At 38.6% G+C, this 14,514-nt stretch overlaps 1 protein-coding gene across 1 annotated transcript in view; it reads right to left on the reverse strand.

Moving 5' to 3' along the window:
* Positions 1-14,514, reverse strand: part of SDSL (serine dehydratase like) — a 29,880-nt gene extending 15,366 nt beyond the window's left edge. Inside the window, exon 1 of the mRNA XM_072415332.1 lies at positions 14,459-14,514. The gene's annotated coding sequence lies outside the window, so the exon portion shown is untranslated. The remainder of the gene's footprint in view (positions 1-14,458) is intronic.

Below are 14,514 nucleotides of genomic sequence, written 5' to 3' on the forward strand. Positions count from 1 at the left end.
GATGATATGAAAATCATGGCTTTTAAGTGCCTTGTGTTGGACACACCTGAACTAAATCCACCCAAAAAATTAACCTAATAGGAATCTGTATCCCACAAGGTTGCAGTTTTAGAAAAACTAGATAGTTGAATATTTCAATTATCACCTAATATTTTAGCATATGTCACAAAATGCATTGTTGCATTTATGTACAATAATAACAAAATACTGTTTAGTAATGGTTATTTTGCTAACTAAAAACAATACATAAATATTTGTAAATTGTTCCTTGCTGTATGCTGCACTTTTCAAAATGATAATAAAGGGTTTTGGCTTCAGATGCCTTACGATAAATCCCTCTCTTAGGCTGTGATGTGAACCATCTTCATAGCACTGGGATTTTTTTATTTTGCATACATTTTATTTAAGTGTAAAGGGAACTTTTTACATCCATGCGCATGCCTGCACATTCCCATTTTGATGTACAGTACTGCTTGTGTTTATATATAATTTCACAGGTTTCAGATATGCCTTTTCTGCACATATTGGACAAACATTCACAAAAAGAATTTCTCTTGGTGCAATTAAACCTAAAATGCGTGCAACTGCATATTACATGCATTACATATATCACTGATTTCAAAAGGCTTCCTAAAAGTGTGTAATTTCACAAAAATGCTGAATGTCCTATTTTTTAAATGTTAACTAAAGCTGTGGGGCACAGATAAGAAGTTGAGACGTAAGAATGAATTGAATGACTGTGAATAGGACTTATGTCTCCAATTCCACATTAGCAAACACAGATAAGATGTGTCATAATTGTTGCTAACATAACATATTTAACACTTTAAAAACATCCCACTTATTTATGTCATTGTTGTACTTTTCCATAAATACAAAACTAGCGGTATACAGAGTGAAATGTGAGAGTGAGAGACATAGACTTATTTTATTACACCTCTGAAATCATGTATATTAATGAGTTCTTTTTTATGGGTTAGTTGTTGCACAGAGCTCATGTTAAAGCCTCATCCCTGTACAATGCTGTGTAAGAATGCAAATGAAAATAATGCCAATTTCCTTAAATAGTATAGTGATGTCTTGAAAAAAAAGTTTCTAAGCAATGGTATGGTCACACAGGCCACATATAAATGCACATATTTAATTTTATATGCCTACTTAAATATGTAAAGAAAACAAGACTAAAATGTACAATTCTGTTATGCTTTCAACCCCTTGACTGTTTTCATCATTTGATTGATCATTTTATAGGGTCCAAGTAGGAAATTTGACATTCCATGAAATACTCCCTGCTGGAATATCTTCCAGGTCCATAAGTTTCAATGGCAGTATTTGATTCTTCAAAAAGGAATGTTTCAAGGAATGCCAGAGTCTGTTTAATTAATAAATCCCTATGTGTTTCACTTATTTGGTCATAATTATAGGAACGTGGGTAATGTTTTGCCAGGCACAGGCACATTTTTAATACAATCAGCCATATCGAATATTGGAAATAATTTATTCATACAACACATTTGTTGATTGGTTTAAGTATTAGTTGGTTGGTTTGTTCCACAAATACACAGGTAGCCTAATATATATAAAACATATTGGAAACAATGATTATTTGAGCTATCAAAAGGGATCAGAATACATTTTTAAAAAATCATTACTTGCAAAACATCTGTTCTATTTATCTGTTTGCTAAATACATGTGTGACTTTTTTAATACTGTGTATTGGTTGTATTTGTATTGACCACTAGATGACAGTCAGTATTCAGCTATGTGTTGTGAATTCCCCATGCAGGTCTGGGAGAAAACATGTTGAGCTTTCTGTACTTCACTGATGGAAGCAGTAATTGGTCAGTTCTTTATTTCTTTATTCAGTCTGTCCAAGATCATCATTTCCCAAGACTCGAATAAACCAATGCTATAACAGTCCACAATTATTATTGTACACATATTAGCTGCTTTTGGAAATGTATAAATATGATAGAGTTCTCTACTTATTATGTAACCATTGTGCAAAGAAAACAGACTCTTAGTTTGTACTGCAGTAAATGGAACTGACCAGTGTTTATATGCTGCTACATATCTACAGTTATCTAAAACAATCCTTACATAAAAGATGTCAAAAAATGTTTGACTTTGTTATTTTATTAAGTAATACCATTACATAACAATTTTTTTTCAAGTTAGGGCCATTTCTGCCCAAATAGGTCCTAAGCAATGCCCCAACCCAGCTACCCCCCACAAACACACACCACCACCAAATATACATGGGGGCACCATGCACATCAGTGGCATCCCCTGCATCACTGTTTTCTTAAATAAACCCTTGTTTAAATGCACCTGCACCCTGTATTTTTATGGGTAGGGCATATATTTTCAAAACTAAAAACATAGCATTCTAACAACAAACATATTCCATCAGACTCTGATTTGTATAGTTATAAAATACAATTCTCTTCAGCTTCACTTGACTACATCTTCCTCTAGTTCAAATATGGTATTTTAGTTTTTTTGCCAGTAAAGTAAAACTTTTGGATCACGAATCATTGATGAATTTCAACAGTGCTTGCTAGATTGTCAAGCTCCTATTCAATTACCAGTACAAACATTTATCATTGGATCTTTCGTTATTTGGGTGATAAAAAGGTTTGGCTTATGATGTTGAAAAACTCCTCAATATAATGTAGGTCAGTGTAGGTCAACATTCTCCCACCCAGAGCACTGGGTGATCCCGACTTCCTATTTAATAGTCTGTCCTGAACTGTCCAATCACATTGTCCACTACTCTCTTCCAAGCACCTTCCAAGCTTCCTACCACAGACTCCAGGGACTCTCTCCAGGACAGTATGATGCTGTCTGCTCAGATGTTACAATGTTGACAGGTTGGCTAGATGTTGAGGTGACAAAATGCCTTCGCATTCGTCTATCCCAGCAGCAACCTAAGCAGTAAAGCTGCATACACACAATCTTTCACGATCCTTTCCAGCGACTAAGGACTGCACAATGCATGAACGAATGCTGTACATACAGCTCTATTCTGCTCTATTGAGAGGGGAGGGGGAGAATGACAGAGTGGCACCCCGCTGCGTGCCCCCCCCCCCTTCCCTTGCATTAGGATCATTCATCGTCCATCGTCCGTGGATCCTCCAGGACGGTCGTTCGGACGATGGATGATGGGCGCTGTACATTGGCCAGATTCTCGTCCGATATCGGCCCTGAGCCGATTATCGGGCGAGAACCCTTGGACGTGTGTATGTAGCTTAAGTTGGCATAATGTCACTGAACTTGGGTTGCAAAAGTACAATAAAAATTAATTGAAAATAGAAAGTCAGAGACCATGAAAGAAACCTTTGTGCTGCAACGGCCTTTACTTCTTTTGTGATCTAGTGCTTTTCTCAGGCTGTCCTATCTTTCCTACTGCTGCCCCACAGCTATCTGCATAATAAAAAGAGCAAACTCTTGACAATAAACAAAAACAAAAGGTTCTGTTGAATTTAGCACATGAAGTTTTCTTTCTACTGATGTAATTGCAGAAACCTGTTTTTAACATGATGTTCCGTTGAGAGCAGTGAAAAGAATAAAAGAAGAATGAAAATGGACATCTGTCCCTTCCATCGGGGTAATGCAAAAATAAATACAGTTACCTTCTTTTTGCCAGGGGAAGTGAATATATATATATATATATGTGTGTGTGTGGGTAAGGTCTCACAAATGTGTGAATTAGCTAAAGCCATGCATGTGAAGACTTCACTCTGGAGAGGTAGTCAGGATCTGTTTTTTTTAGGTTTTTTTGGTATACAAAGGCCATGGATTGTAACAGAGACACTCATTATTGGGAATGAGATCCCCAGCACTGATCACAGTATCTTCCACTGATTTGAAGAAATTAAACCAATTTGAGTGTCCAGTGATTACCCAATATTTATAATCTGTTGGGTGGGTTTTCTTCTTGATAATAATTATCCAACTGCACCTCTGTAGTGAAATCAAACCTATCTCACATGGAGCCAGTAGTTAATCCAGATCATGTCCAATCAACAATTTTTTAGTAAAGAGACCTTGGAATGTGGATAGACAAAAAGGTAGAGACACAAACCAAAGGTGGTTTTGACCAAATGGAAAAACTACTGAAAAGAAAGGAGAATAGGTATGCATCCTGTAAGCCTGCAGACAGCATTCAATTTCCTAGTTGCACTGCCTGAGTAATAGTTTGTGCCCCTGGTCTTTAAAGGTAAGGTAAAACTTGTAATTCTCTAAGACCTTTGGTACCTTTGGTCAGTGGGCTTAGACAATGGGCTTAGACAGAAAGCTTAGAGCAATTGGAAACTTGTGGTGTAAGAGCATTCTGCACTGGACCTGATGTAGTAGAACCTAAAGAGGCCAGAGGATGTTGGCTGATAACAAATAATTTTGTCTTAATTCGGTCTGGGTTGGGCACAGGGTGTTGTGCAGGTTACCTGCTGGTCTTAAGAACAAAGCTTTAGTGATTACGCAAACTGTTCCAATTCTTTGCTAGGGATATGTAAGCACTTAACGACTGACTTTTATCATCTGACCTTTCACACTCTAATGCTGTCTTTCTGCATTTCTTTGAACAAAACAAACTGTTTCTTATTATTAAGTTACCTAGACAGATGATCCTTTTCCAAAGCAAATGAGGTCCGGTGCTGGTGGTGGGTGGTTTACCGTGGAGGGTTGTTGCAGGGCAAAAAAGAGATATCACAAAGATAAAAAATGTTTAAAAAAGGGTAATAGGATAGGTTCAAGCATACTGGGCACAGTCTTTAAAGAGACGTTCTGCAAGATTTGCTTAAAAAGTAAATTGACCCTTTCTCTGGCTGTATGTAAATTCACAAATCATTGCTACAGGCAGTATCAGGGAGCTTTCCTTGACTAAACAATGCTACCAGTATGTACCACAATGCAACACATGAAGCATCCTGGAAGAAAAGGACCACCCACCTCATGCACCTGCAATGCATTTGGTACTCTGGAATGCTAAAACTAAAGGCACTGGAATGAGTAAGCATGAAAGAGAAATTGAAAAAAATATAAGACGTAAAGACTCTCAAGAGGTGGGTGCATTAGTAATCCAAGATGTGGGAATGCACCTGCAGGCTTGAGATTTAGGGAAAAAAAGAATACTTTCTTGGATGGGGGGCGGTTACACTCACTCTCAAACTTTTAGCTAGTCCTGGGTATTGGATAATGGTGGAGCTCTCTTACCAGGTTGCTGCAGGCACCAAAAACTAAATGTTGCCCTTGAAATACTTAGCTTTTCACTGACTGTTTCCAGTTGTCAGAAAACAGGAGGATGAGTATCATCAAATATACACCATGTGCAGACGCTCAATTAAAGTTGCTGGAAACATAATTAGTGCTTGATTACAGTGGCGGGGAAGGGGAGGGGGTTGAACAAGCAATATACAGAAGCATTGTTAGTGCTATGGAAATTAGAAGACAAGTGACCTACTGGATCTGTGCATTTAAAAAAATAAGTGATTGTTTCTAAATGGGTGCTTTTATTGTTCATAACCTATGGTAAGCCACCTTCAGCTGTAGCAACCTTACAATCGAGCTATTGTGAACAAAATATCACACTATAAGTTCCCAAAGTCTGACTGTTATTCAAGTATTACCCACCTATTATTATATTCATGCAATTGACAAATGTAAGTGATCAGGGGTTTCTTAGTAGAGTATGAAGAAGTGAGAATATAATTTGGGCAAAAAACAGCAGAAATACAAACAGGTAAGTCATCCTCTCTGGAAGTTTTAGGAGCTGAGAATTGTGCTTACCTTGCAGTTATATTTGTGACTTTGACATTTTTCAGCATAGAAGTATTTCTGAGAATTGAAAAGTAACTGGAGACCACAAAGGAATGACTGATATGTTCAGTTTAAAGATGATGGCTGAACGAGACCAGACATGTTAGAAGCAGATAATTGACTGTGATCTCAGATCAACAGTTAAGAATAGTTAAGAAACATGTCTTTTAAGTAAATAATTACGGACATTCCTGGAGCTGGAGGTCAGATGTGAAATGGTTTAATCCCCTTTATATTTGTGTGACATGTGGTCATTTCTTACAGTTAGAAAACTTTTCTACAAAATTGTTGAATTTATCAAAAACATACCTTTTCTGTTTTCTCCCAATGAAATAAAGAACCTGCCATTGATGACCTTTTAAGAAAATGCTTGTTGCCTGGCTATGTCTTTCTTCAAAAATTTCCGAATCATTTACCCAGAATAAATAGTACATAAGGCCAAACTGATGTCAGCACCAAAATGATTAAAGGAAACCTGTGCCAACAGAAATGTGGGGAACTGACTATACTGACAGGTGGAACAACAGGAGATGTAGAAGTCTCAAATGAGACTGGCCCCTTATTCTACCAAGACTGTAGGTGCCCACCTGATGACCACTTTCTGGTAACTCGCTGATGTACATAGAAACACAAGAAGACATCTTCTCACATTGGCTTTATCTTCTTAGCTTTGGATCAGATGATGTCATCTGTTAGAACTCAGCAAAGGAGGAAAGTAGCAGATTTCCTCTGCTGGCTTTGCTGGCTCTATTAGGAGGAGGTTCTGACGTAAAATTCTGACAATGGAAAAGGGTATAAAGTTAGGGCCCTGAAGGTATTGAGTCTAATTTGAAAGGGGAAGAAGGGGGTTCTGATGAACAGAGGGGGTCCAAATCTGAAGGAATAGTTTTTAATGTGATGAGGGCAGCTCTGATGTAAAGAATTAGTCCTGATGTGAAGAGGGGCTGCTAATGAGAAGGAACTAATTCTAAATAGTAAGCCATTAATAGAGTAGTATCTAAAAGTCCATCAGCAATGGTGAAGAGGTGCAGGTTCAAATTCTGGCCCATAGGCCTATAGCTATTCCATCGACTACTGACTTACTTCTGTAAATGCTAGGTGTCCTGCAGTCAAATTTCTCTGGTTTCATTATTTTAAGTAACAATTCTCGAGCAATCATGGAGTGAGTTAGAATGTTCTGTGAAGCCAATATATCAGTCAGTGTGACAGCCAAGCATCTATTATTATTGTCCAGTATTTATATAGTGCCGACATATTACACAACGATTCACAAAGTCCATAGTCATGTCACCAACTATCCCTCAAATGGGCTCACAATCTAATGTTGCTACCATAGTCATGTGTAACAGCCTAAGGTCAATTTTAGGGGGAAGCCAATTAACCTAACTGTACTTCATTTTTTGGAATGTGAAAGGAAACCGGAGTACCCACGCAGACATGGAGAGTGGGCTTTGTCCTGGCTGAGATTCAAACCTGGGATCTAGTGCTTTAAAGGCCAGAATGCTAACCTCTAAACCACCCTGCCTAACAGTTTTTAAATATATAGTGGGAATATCAGTTTGCACATTACTCTCTTTTTTGATGAGTGTTTACTGTTCTCACCATAAAAATGATCTAACAAGTCAGGTGTCAGCAGCTAGAAATCTCTTTAGAATAACACGGTTGTAGCTGGCTTCAAAAACTGGGATTTGTTGATAGTCTAAGGATAAACATCAGATAATTGTGGCAAAGTTGGAATTATTTCAGCCAGGATGGGTAATTCTTTTAATTTCTGTAGGTAATAGCCAAACTCTACAGACATTCCCTGATAATCTAAAAAAATAGCATGCTTAAATTTATATTTTTATTGTCTTCTATAAAAGGAGCTGGTGTTAGGGGTTTGCTCCTAATCTTTTTAGGTGTGTATTTAGCTGTATGTAACAGCTTTAAGCCCGGTATGCTTTAAACGTTAGCTATCATTTGGCTAATTCCCCAGCTAGACTCTAGAGTTCTTTATTTATTAGACCCAAATTCCAAGGGCACATATGACTTCTGACCCCACTCTCTTTCACAAACCCAACACCTATCTAAGAACGTTAAATGTTGCCCCATCCCAATTTTCCATTTATTATCCTAAAATAGAACACATAAAACCGTGCAGTTTGCATTTGATGTACTGCTTTCTCCCCTGCCCCTCATCTTACTCCAGATCTAAACCATCCAAACTTCACACTTAATTACATGATCTATTTTCAAGTGTTACCATTATGCAAATAAATGTGCTTTTTCCTCAAAGCATCTTTCTCTGTTTTCTATCAGGAAGCCACCTTCAAAGTTCTCTGGAGGCAATGCATCTCTCCGGTGGTCCTATGCAAACTTTTCGCCAACATCTTATCACATTGCTGGCTCTGTAACCATGATGATGGCAAGATATTTCACACGTTTTTGCCTTGTCGAAAACTCAGAGAACTTTGAATCATGTTTATTGTATCAGTATTGGTCAGCAATAACCTAGTGGCCCTCCTCCTGCCCTTCAATCATTTCCCTATATGGCTCTTTTAATAAATCTCGTTAATGCAAAAGCATGCAGGTCTATGTCAGAAACCCCTTTTCACACAACTATGAAACATTGATGGTTTGTTGGTGTAAACCAAATAATGTGGAATAAGTACCATCTCTGCAAAGTCAGCCCAAGCAAATAGAAAAAGCACTACTGGATCACTTTTAAGGCAATTTTTGAGCATACTCCCCCCTCCGTACTTAGCCTAGACACCCTGGGTTTATGTTTAGTTAATTCCTTTGATCTTTGTGAATCTTTATTTTCCCTATATATAAAAATAAATAAAACAGACAACAATGTTTTATTGAAAAGAAATAATATGTTAATTGGTTATCATACTCATTGCTTTCTGAAGCAAAGTCCCAGTTGGTTTTAAATGTAAAAATCATTCCAGCCGTTTGCCTTGCAGCTAAAAGGAAATGCTTCCTGGGGTCCTCACTACACAGTTGTCCATTTCTAAACATATTTATATTTACATTGAACTTTTGGAATCTCTCTTTTTAAGAAGACAAGAAAGTTCACCTGACAATGGGAAGGAGAAATGTGTTTAGTAAATAAAGTGATATTGTTCGATTAGAAAAACAAATGGAAAATAAAATTAAAAGTAATATTGGATTTTTACTAGCAGATGACTGAATCAATGAAGCATGGACATCTTTTTTTGTTTTATACATCAGTAAGCATTAACTTTTCTGGTGGTTTGTCTGTTCTTGAATAATAAATCAACCCCTTTAGTATACACATTTATGTTATCTGCTTACACATTAACATGTGTTAATGTATTAAATGGCTTGTTACTGTGTATAGTGTTCAGTTATATACTACTAGATGGAAGCCATAATGGTCCATTATATGTGTAAATGCCTCCTGCTTAGCATTGCACTGGTCACAGTGGCTAAAAGCAATTGACTTTATCTCACTTGTTAAGGGGAGGGCAAGTGAGTGGCACCCCTCTGTGCTCTACTCCATAGGAGTGCAGAGATCATTCCCAAACAGTCCTCTCTGGCTCTGGCCTTGGAATCGTCCTTTCATTCTGCCCAATATTCATTTTGCAATTGTTGTTTCCATATGTAGATGTATTGTGTATGTATCCGTATGTAGGTGGATAGGAGCAGAGATGGGGATTCTTTCAATTTAGGGCTCTTAATAAAATTTTTCTTAGAATACCAAGTACAAGACTGTTTGTGATGTTTTGGCTTACTGGGTCTGCAGGGGATCTGTTCCAAGCATCTACTACTAGTGATACAATGATACATTCCAACATTACTCCTGAACTTCCCTGCTACACTGAGATCATATCCCTGTGTTCTTGAGACCTAGGCTCAAGGTAATGCCCTTTTGAACATTTTTACACCCTTAAGCTACGTACACACGGCAGATTTTTATCGCCCGATAATCGGCATCGGCCAATTATCGGGCGAAAATCTTCCGTGTGTACAGTTGGTGTCGTCCATCGTCCGGACGACCGACCTGCCGGATCCACGGACGATGGACGACAGCCGATCGTAATGAAAGGGAAGGGGAGAGCGCGCAGCAGGGTGCCGCTCCGTCGCTCTCCCCCCTCCCCTCTCCATAGAGCATGAACGGTGCTGTATGTACAGCACCGTTCATGCATTGTGCAGTCCCTTGTCGTTGGAAAGGATCGTGAAAGATCCTTTCCAACGACAAAAATTGCAAGTGTGTACGCAGCTTAAGTTATTTAAGGCGTCAATCCTGTCTGTCCATTCTCTGAACCTTTCATCATTTTTGTTGCCCATTAATGAACCCATTGCTGCCAAGATAAGCTTGTTGGTATACGTTGCTGGTAGGATTATTAGGTACAATTTCATTGAAAGCAGAAACTATAAAAAAAAATAAAGATTCATTTTTTTCCACACTGCAGGACCACTTTTGATTTAAAGGCTTATTTGCAATACAACATGATGGGCTGCAACACACACAATTTTCAGTTGGTGCACAAAGTTAGACAGCTCATTCATTTTAGGAACCAGTAATGAAGCGCTTTTGCTTCAAGTGAGTTATGCACATGCAAGTTTATGGTAACACAAACCTAGTTGAAGTAGGTGAAATACAGGTCATCTACACGTCAAATGTACCATAAACTCTAAATAATCACTGAAGCACCTGATGTCATATTGATCAAAGGGCACAAACACCCGAAATTGGCTGAACGCAGCTCAATTTTTTAAAACCTGTCCCCTGAGACCACCAAACTCCTTGTACATGCTCCTATCATGTCTCGTCTGGACTACTGTAACATCCTTCTCGCTGGTATTCCACTAACCCGACTCTCTCCTCTACAATCCATTACGAATGCTGCAGCCAGACTCATCCATCCTTCCCTCCGCTCCTCCTCCGCTGCATCTCTTTGTAGTTCTCTCCATTTGCTTCCATTTCACCTTAGAATCAAATTCAAGCTCCTGTGCTTTGCCTTCAAATCCCTCCACAGTTATTGTCCCACTTTTCTGACCTGGTGAAAAAAAGTACTCCCCCAGCCGCTCTCTTTGCCCCTCCAATGACCTACTAATGACTTCCTCACTCATAACCTCATCACACGCACGGATACAAGACTTCTCTAGAGCTGCTCCAACTCTCTGGAATGGTCTTCCTCGTCCTATTCAGCTTGCTCCTACTTTCTGCTCATTTAAAAGAGCACTCAAAACCCATTTTTTTTCAAACTTGCCTACCTATGTTCTTCTGTCTTTTGAAACCATCACTACTTCCCACCACTACATATCTCCCCTCCTATTGTGATTGTGTAAATTCCCCCACCTACTAGATTGTAAGCTCTTCGGGGCAGGGTCCTCTCCTCCTGTATCACTGTCTGTATTAGTCTGTCATTTGCAATCCCTATTTAATGTACAGCGCTGAGTAATATGTTGGCGCTATATGAATCCTGTTTAATAATAATAATAATAATAAAAGAGAATAAAGACACTCAATTGTATCAACACAGCAGACCGCCACACTAAAGGCTTTGGTATATGACCCTGTATATGTGGCTCTGGTGCACTTTAATGCCAACATGCCACTACAGTACCATTTATTACTGCAACATTTGTTCTAATATATTATTTATGATGTCCATTATAAAGTGTTCTAGGTATAGATCAGAGTTTCTCAAGCAGGGTTCCTCCAGAGGAGCTCTGTCAGCAATTGTTGTCTCCTATGTCACTTTAGTGACACCAATGACACCACTGGCCAGCAATCTACGTGGCATTCTTCCCACTGACCACAGCTCCATGTACTGGATATAGTAATTATAGTAGGGATTCCCCAAGACCTGAAAGTTATTTCAGGGGTTCCAGCACTTTAAGGAGATTGGAAAACACAGCTATAGGTAAATATATTGTAAAAGCAATGCTGCATTAGTTGTGTGGTCTGTGATTGGATGACATGGAGTCAGCCCAGCACCTCCTACAGGATCTATACCAGCATGTATGTACAATAACATGTCACTGGAATTTGTTTTTACAAGATATCTTTTATTCTGTCCTGAGGCAGCACATTCCTGGCTGTTTATGTGTCTATTCTTCATTTAGCTTGTTTTTCTCTGCAGACCTTTCACACAGTCCCTGACCTGAATAGGATCTTCTGGGTGACATTCTATAGAAAGTTTTATAACCCCCCTGGTATTTATTACTTCTTTGCTGACAATAATTATTAGATGCTTGTTTTCTCCTTCCTGGGATCTCCTCCATGTCACATTGTATAGGACCCCCCCAGTCTGACCAGATTCAGCCGGAATATCCCAGCAGGGGTCTCTTTGTCCTCCTTATGGTAATGTCCCTGTAAAAATAGCCCACATTTCCTTTAGCTGCCCCCGGTCCCCTCCCACCTCTCGTCCCTTTTGGTATTGTTGTCTCGGAGCTCTCCTTTAGCTGGAAAGTCGGACAGCTGTTCCTGCAGAGGGGTGGGTGGGAGTGTCGGGGGTGTGCTGGCAGCTGGCCGCTGATTGGTCACACCCTATAAACGCGCACCTATAAGGAGCCACACCGTCCTATAGCGTGCGGCAAACTCATCGGCATCACGAGCGCAAGATACCTGCAGGAGATCGGTAAGGGAATTGTCGGATGGGGATGATCAGCTCACCTTTCTGGCAATCATTTCATACAATATTCTGTTTATTGATATTTTATCCAGATTTTTAGTTTATTACATGTTTGATTATATTTAATGGTCATCGAAGTGTTATTTGTTCCAGATGTGTTTTCCCTGCCTTACATCTAGTAAATAGGGAGATGGAAAATATATTCAGTTCTATTCACCACCACTTAGATTCACATATATCATCACCACTTCATCACATATATCATCATCAGTTCATCACATAACTTTACTCACTTCTAATGAAATCTTGGGTACAGTTTGGTGAATCTTGGGTGAAAGCACTGATGAACCCTGAGACTATAATACAAACTATCATTCAACTGACCATGCAGGAATTAGATTTAGAAATATAATATATTACTTTGGAGAATAAACATGGAGCAACATACTTGTGAGATATATTGACTTGTTTCAGTAAGGTATGGCAATATTAATATGGGTGCAGAAAGTGGGTGCAGTTTCTGGGATTGGAATTGTATGAGTTGATGGGCAGTATGTCTCCCTGCCTGAGCCATGTGCTCCTATGTGACCATGGTGGGGGCTCTGCAATTACTCTATGATTGCTGCATTATATTCAGCACATGGTCTACTTTGACGTTTTGATCATGTAGTATATTTATCTATGAACTTTAGAGGATGTGGTAAGGAAAAGATTCAGGTACCATTGAGAAATGTAAAAACCTTTCAATCACTTTAGTAAGAAGTGGGGGGGCGCAACCTATCACTTCCCAACCATCATTATATTTGGCCATAGTCATAACATGTCTGATTTTGTAAAGCTCTCCAAGGCTGGAGTGGATACACTTTCATCAGCGAAGCTGGGTGATCCAGCAAGTCTGAAATGGATTTTTAAAATTCGTTATTTGTTAGAAAATGTTTTCAATCCTGTACAAGATTCATTCCAGTTTTGGTTCACAGATGAAAGTGTATCTTCTCCAGTCTTGGAGAGATTTAATAAATCAGGCCCAATGTTTTAAAACTTGTTTCTACAGTGATCCTGGATAGGTAACTTTGTATTTATTAAGACAGAAGTTGCACATGTAAACTGCAGAGTCCCAATATATTTCCAGTGCTAATATACTATAGTGCATCTGTGGTGTGCTGTGTTGGAAAAAAATGGTGTATTTAGCACATGTTATTGGACTGCCTTGGGGCAAAGCACATGCACAATATCACACAAAATGTGCATGCTTTAATGCACTACGCCAAAGAAGACAGGAGTGACTTGGTTCTAATACATTATTAAGAGCCATGTATCTGATTGTGGTCATTGGCCACTGGCACTTTCTGTGCTATCAGAACCCCAGCGATTGGAGCGGCTATTATATTGTATATATGGGAAGAGGTCCATTAGTTATAGTGAGGTTTATATGGGAGATGGGAGTCAGGTATTCCGCACAAGTGTCATATTTTACTGACACATTTGTAGCAGCTACAGATCTCTGTGCTTGGTGATGTGTATCTGAATACAATGTTGTTATAGTACAATTGCTACAATTAGTAAGCAGCTACAAATTACAGAATATTATATAACACATGCATCTTAGTTTAAAAACAATAGTGATCAGATCAGGTTTTCCTACCTAAAAACACTAATTTGTGTCTGCTGTATCTATTATTATTAGCTCAGGTGGAATACTCTCATCTGATGTGTATGGGCACCTAAAGCAATAGATCTGGGTGCTATTAACACTGACTGATAAGTTCAATCACAGTAAAAGTTTGAGATAAAGAAAATAAAATTTTTTTTTTGAATACAAATAGTTACAATATATAAAAAGCACACAATAAAGGTATACACACTAATAATATCAGCAGATATCAACTATTAGGCATATGAAAATACCTAAATACAAGTTTGACATTCTTACAATTTCCTAGACATAAAAGCAATGTGTATTAATAAAGATGATTAGTTATCCGCTGATACGTTATCCGTCTATCACATTCCATAAGAACATGTAATAACATCTGATTAATGGACTTACATGTACAGCCAGTGCTAGCCTTTCCTGCAGTCACTGTGCATACAGATTACACTGGT

The sequence above is a fragment of the Pyxicephalus adspersus genome, chromosome 6 (assembly GCF_032062135.1).
Source record: "Pyxicephalus adspersus chromosome 6, UCB_Pads_2.0, whole genome shotgun sequence".
Taxonomy (NCBI): domain Eukaryota; kingdom Metazoa; phylum Chordata; class Amphibia; order Anura; family Pyxicephalidae; genus Pyxicephalus; species Pyxicephalus adspersus.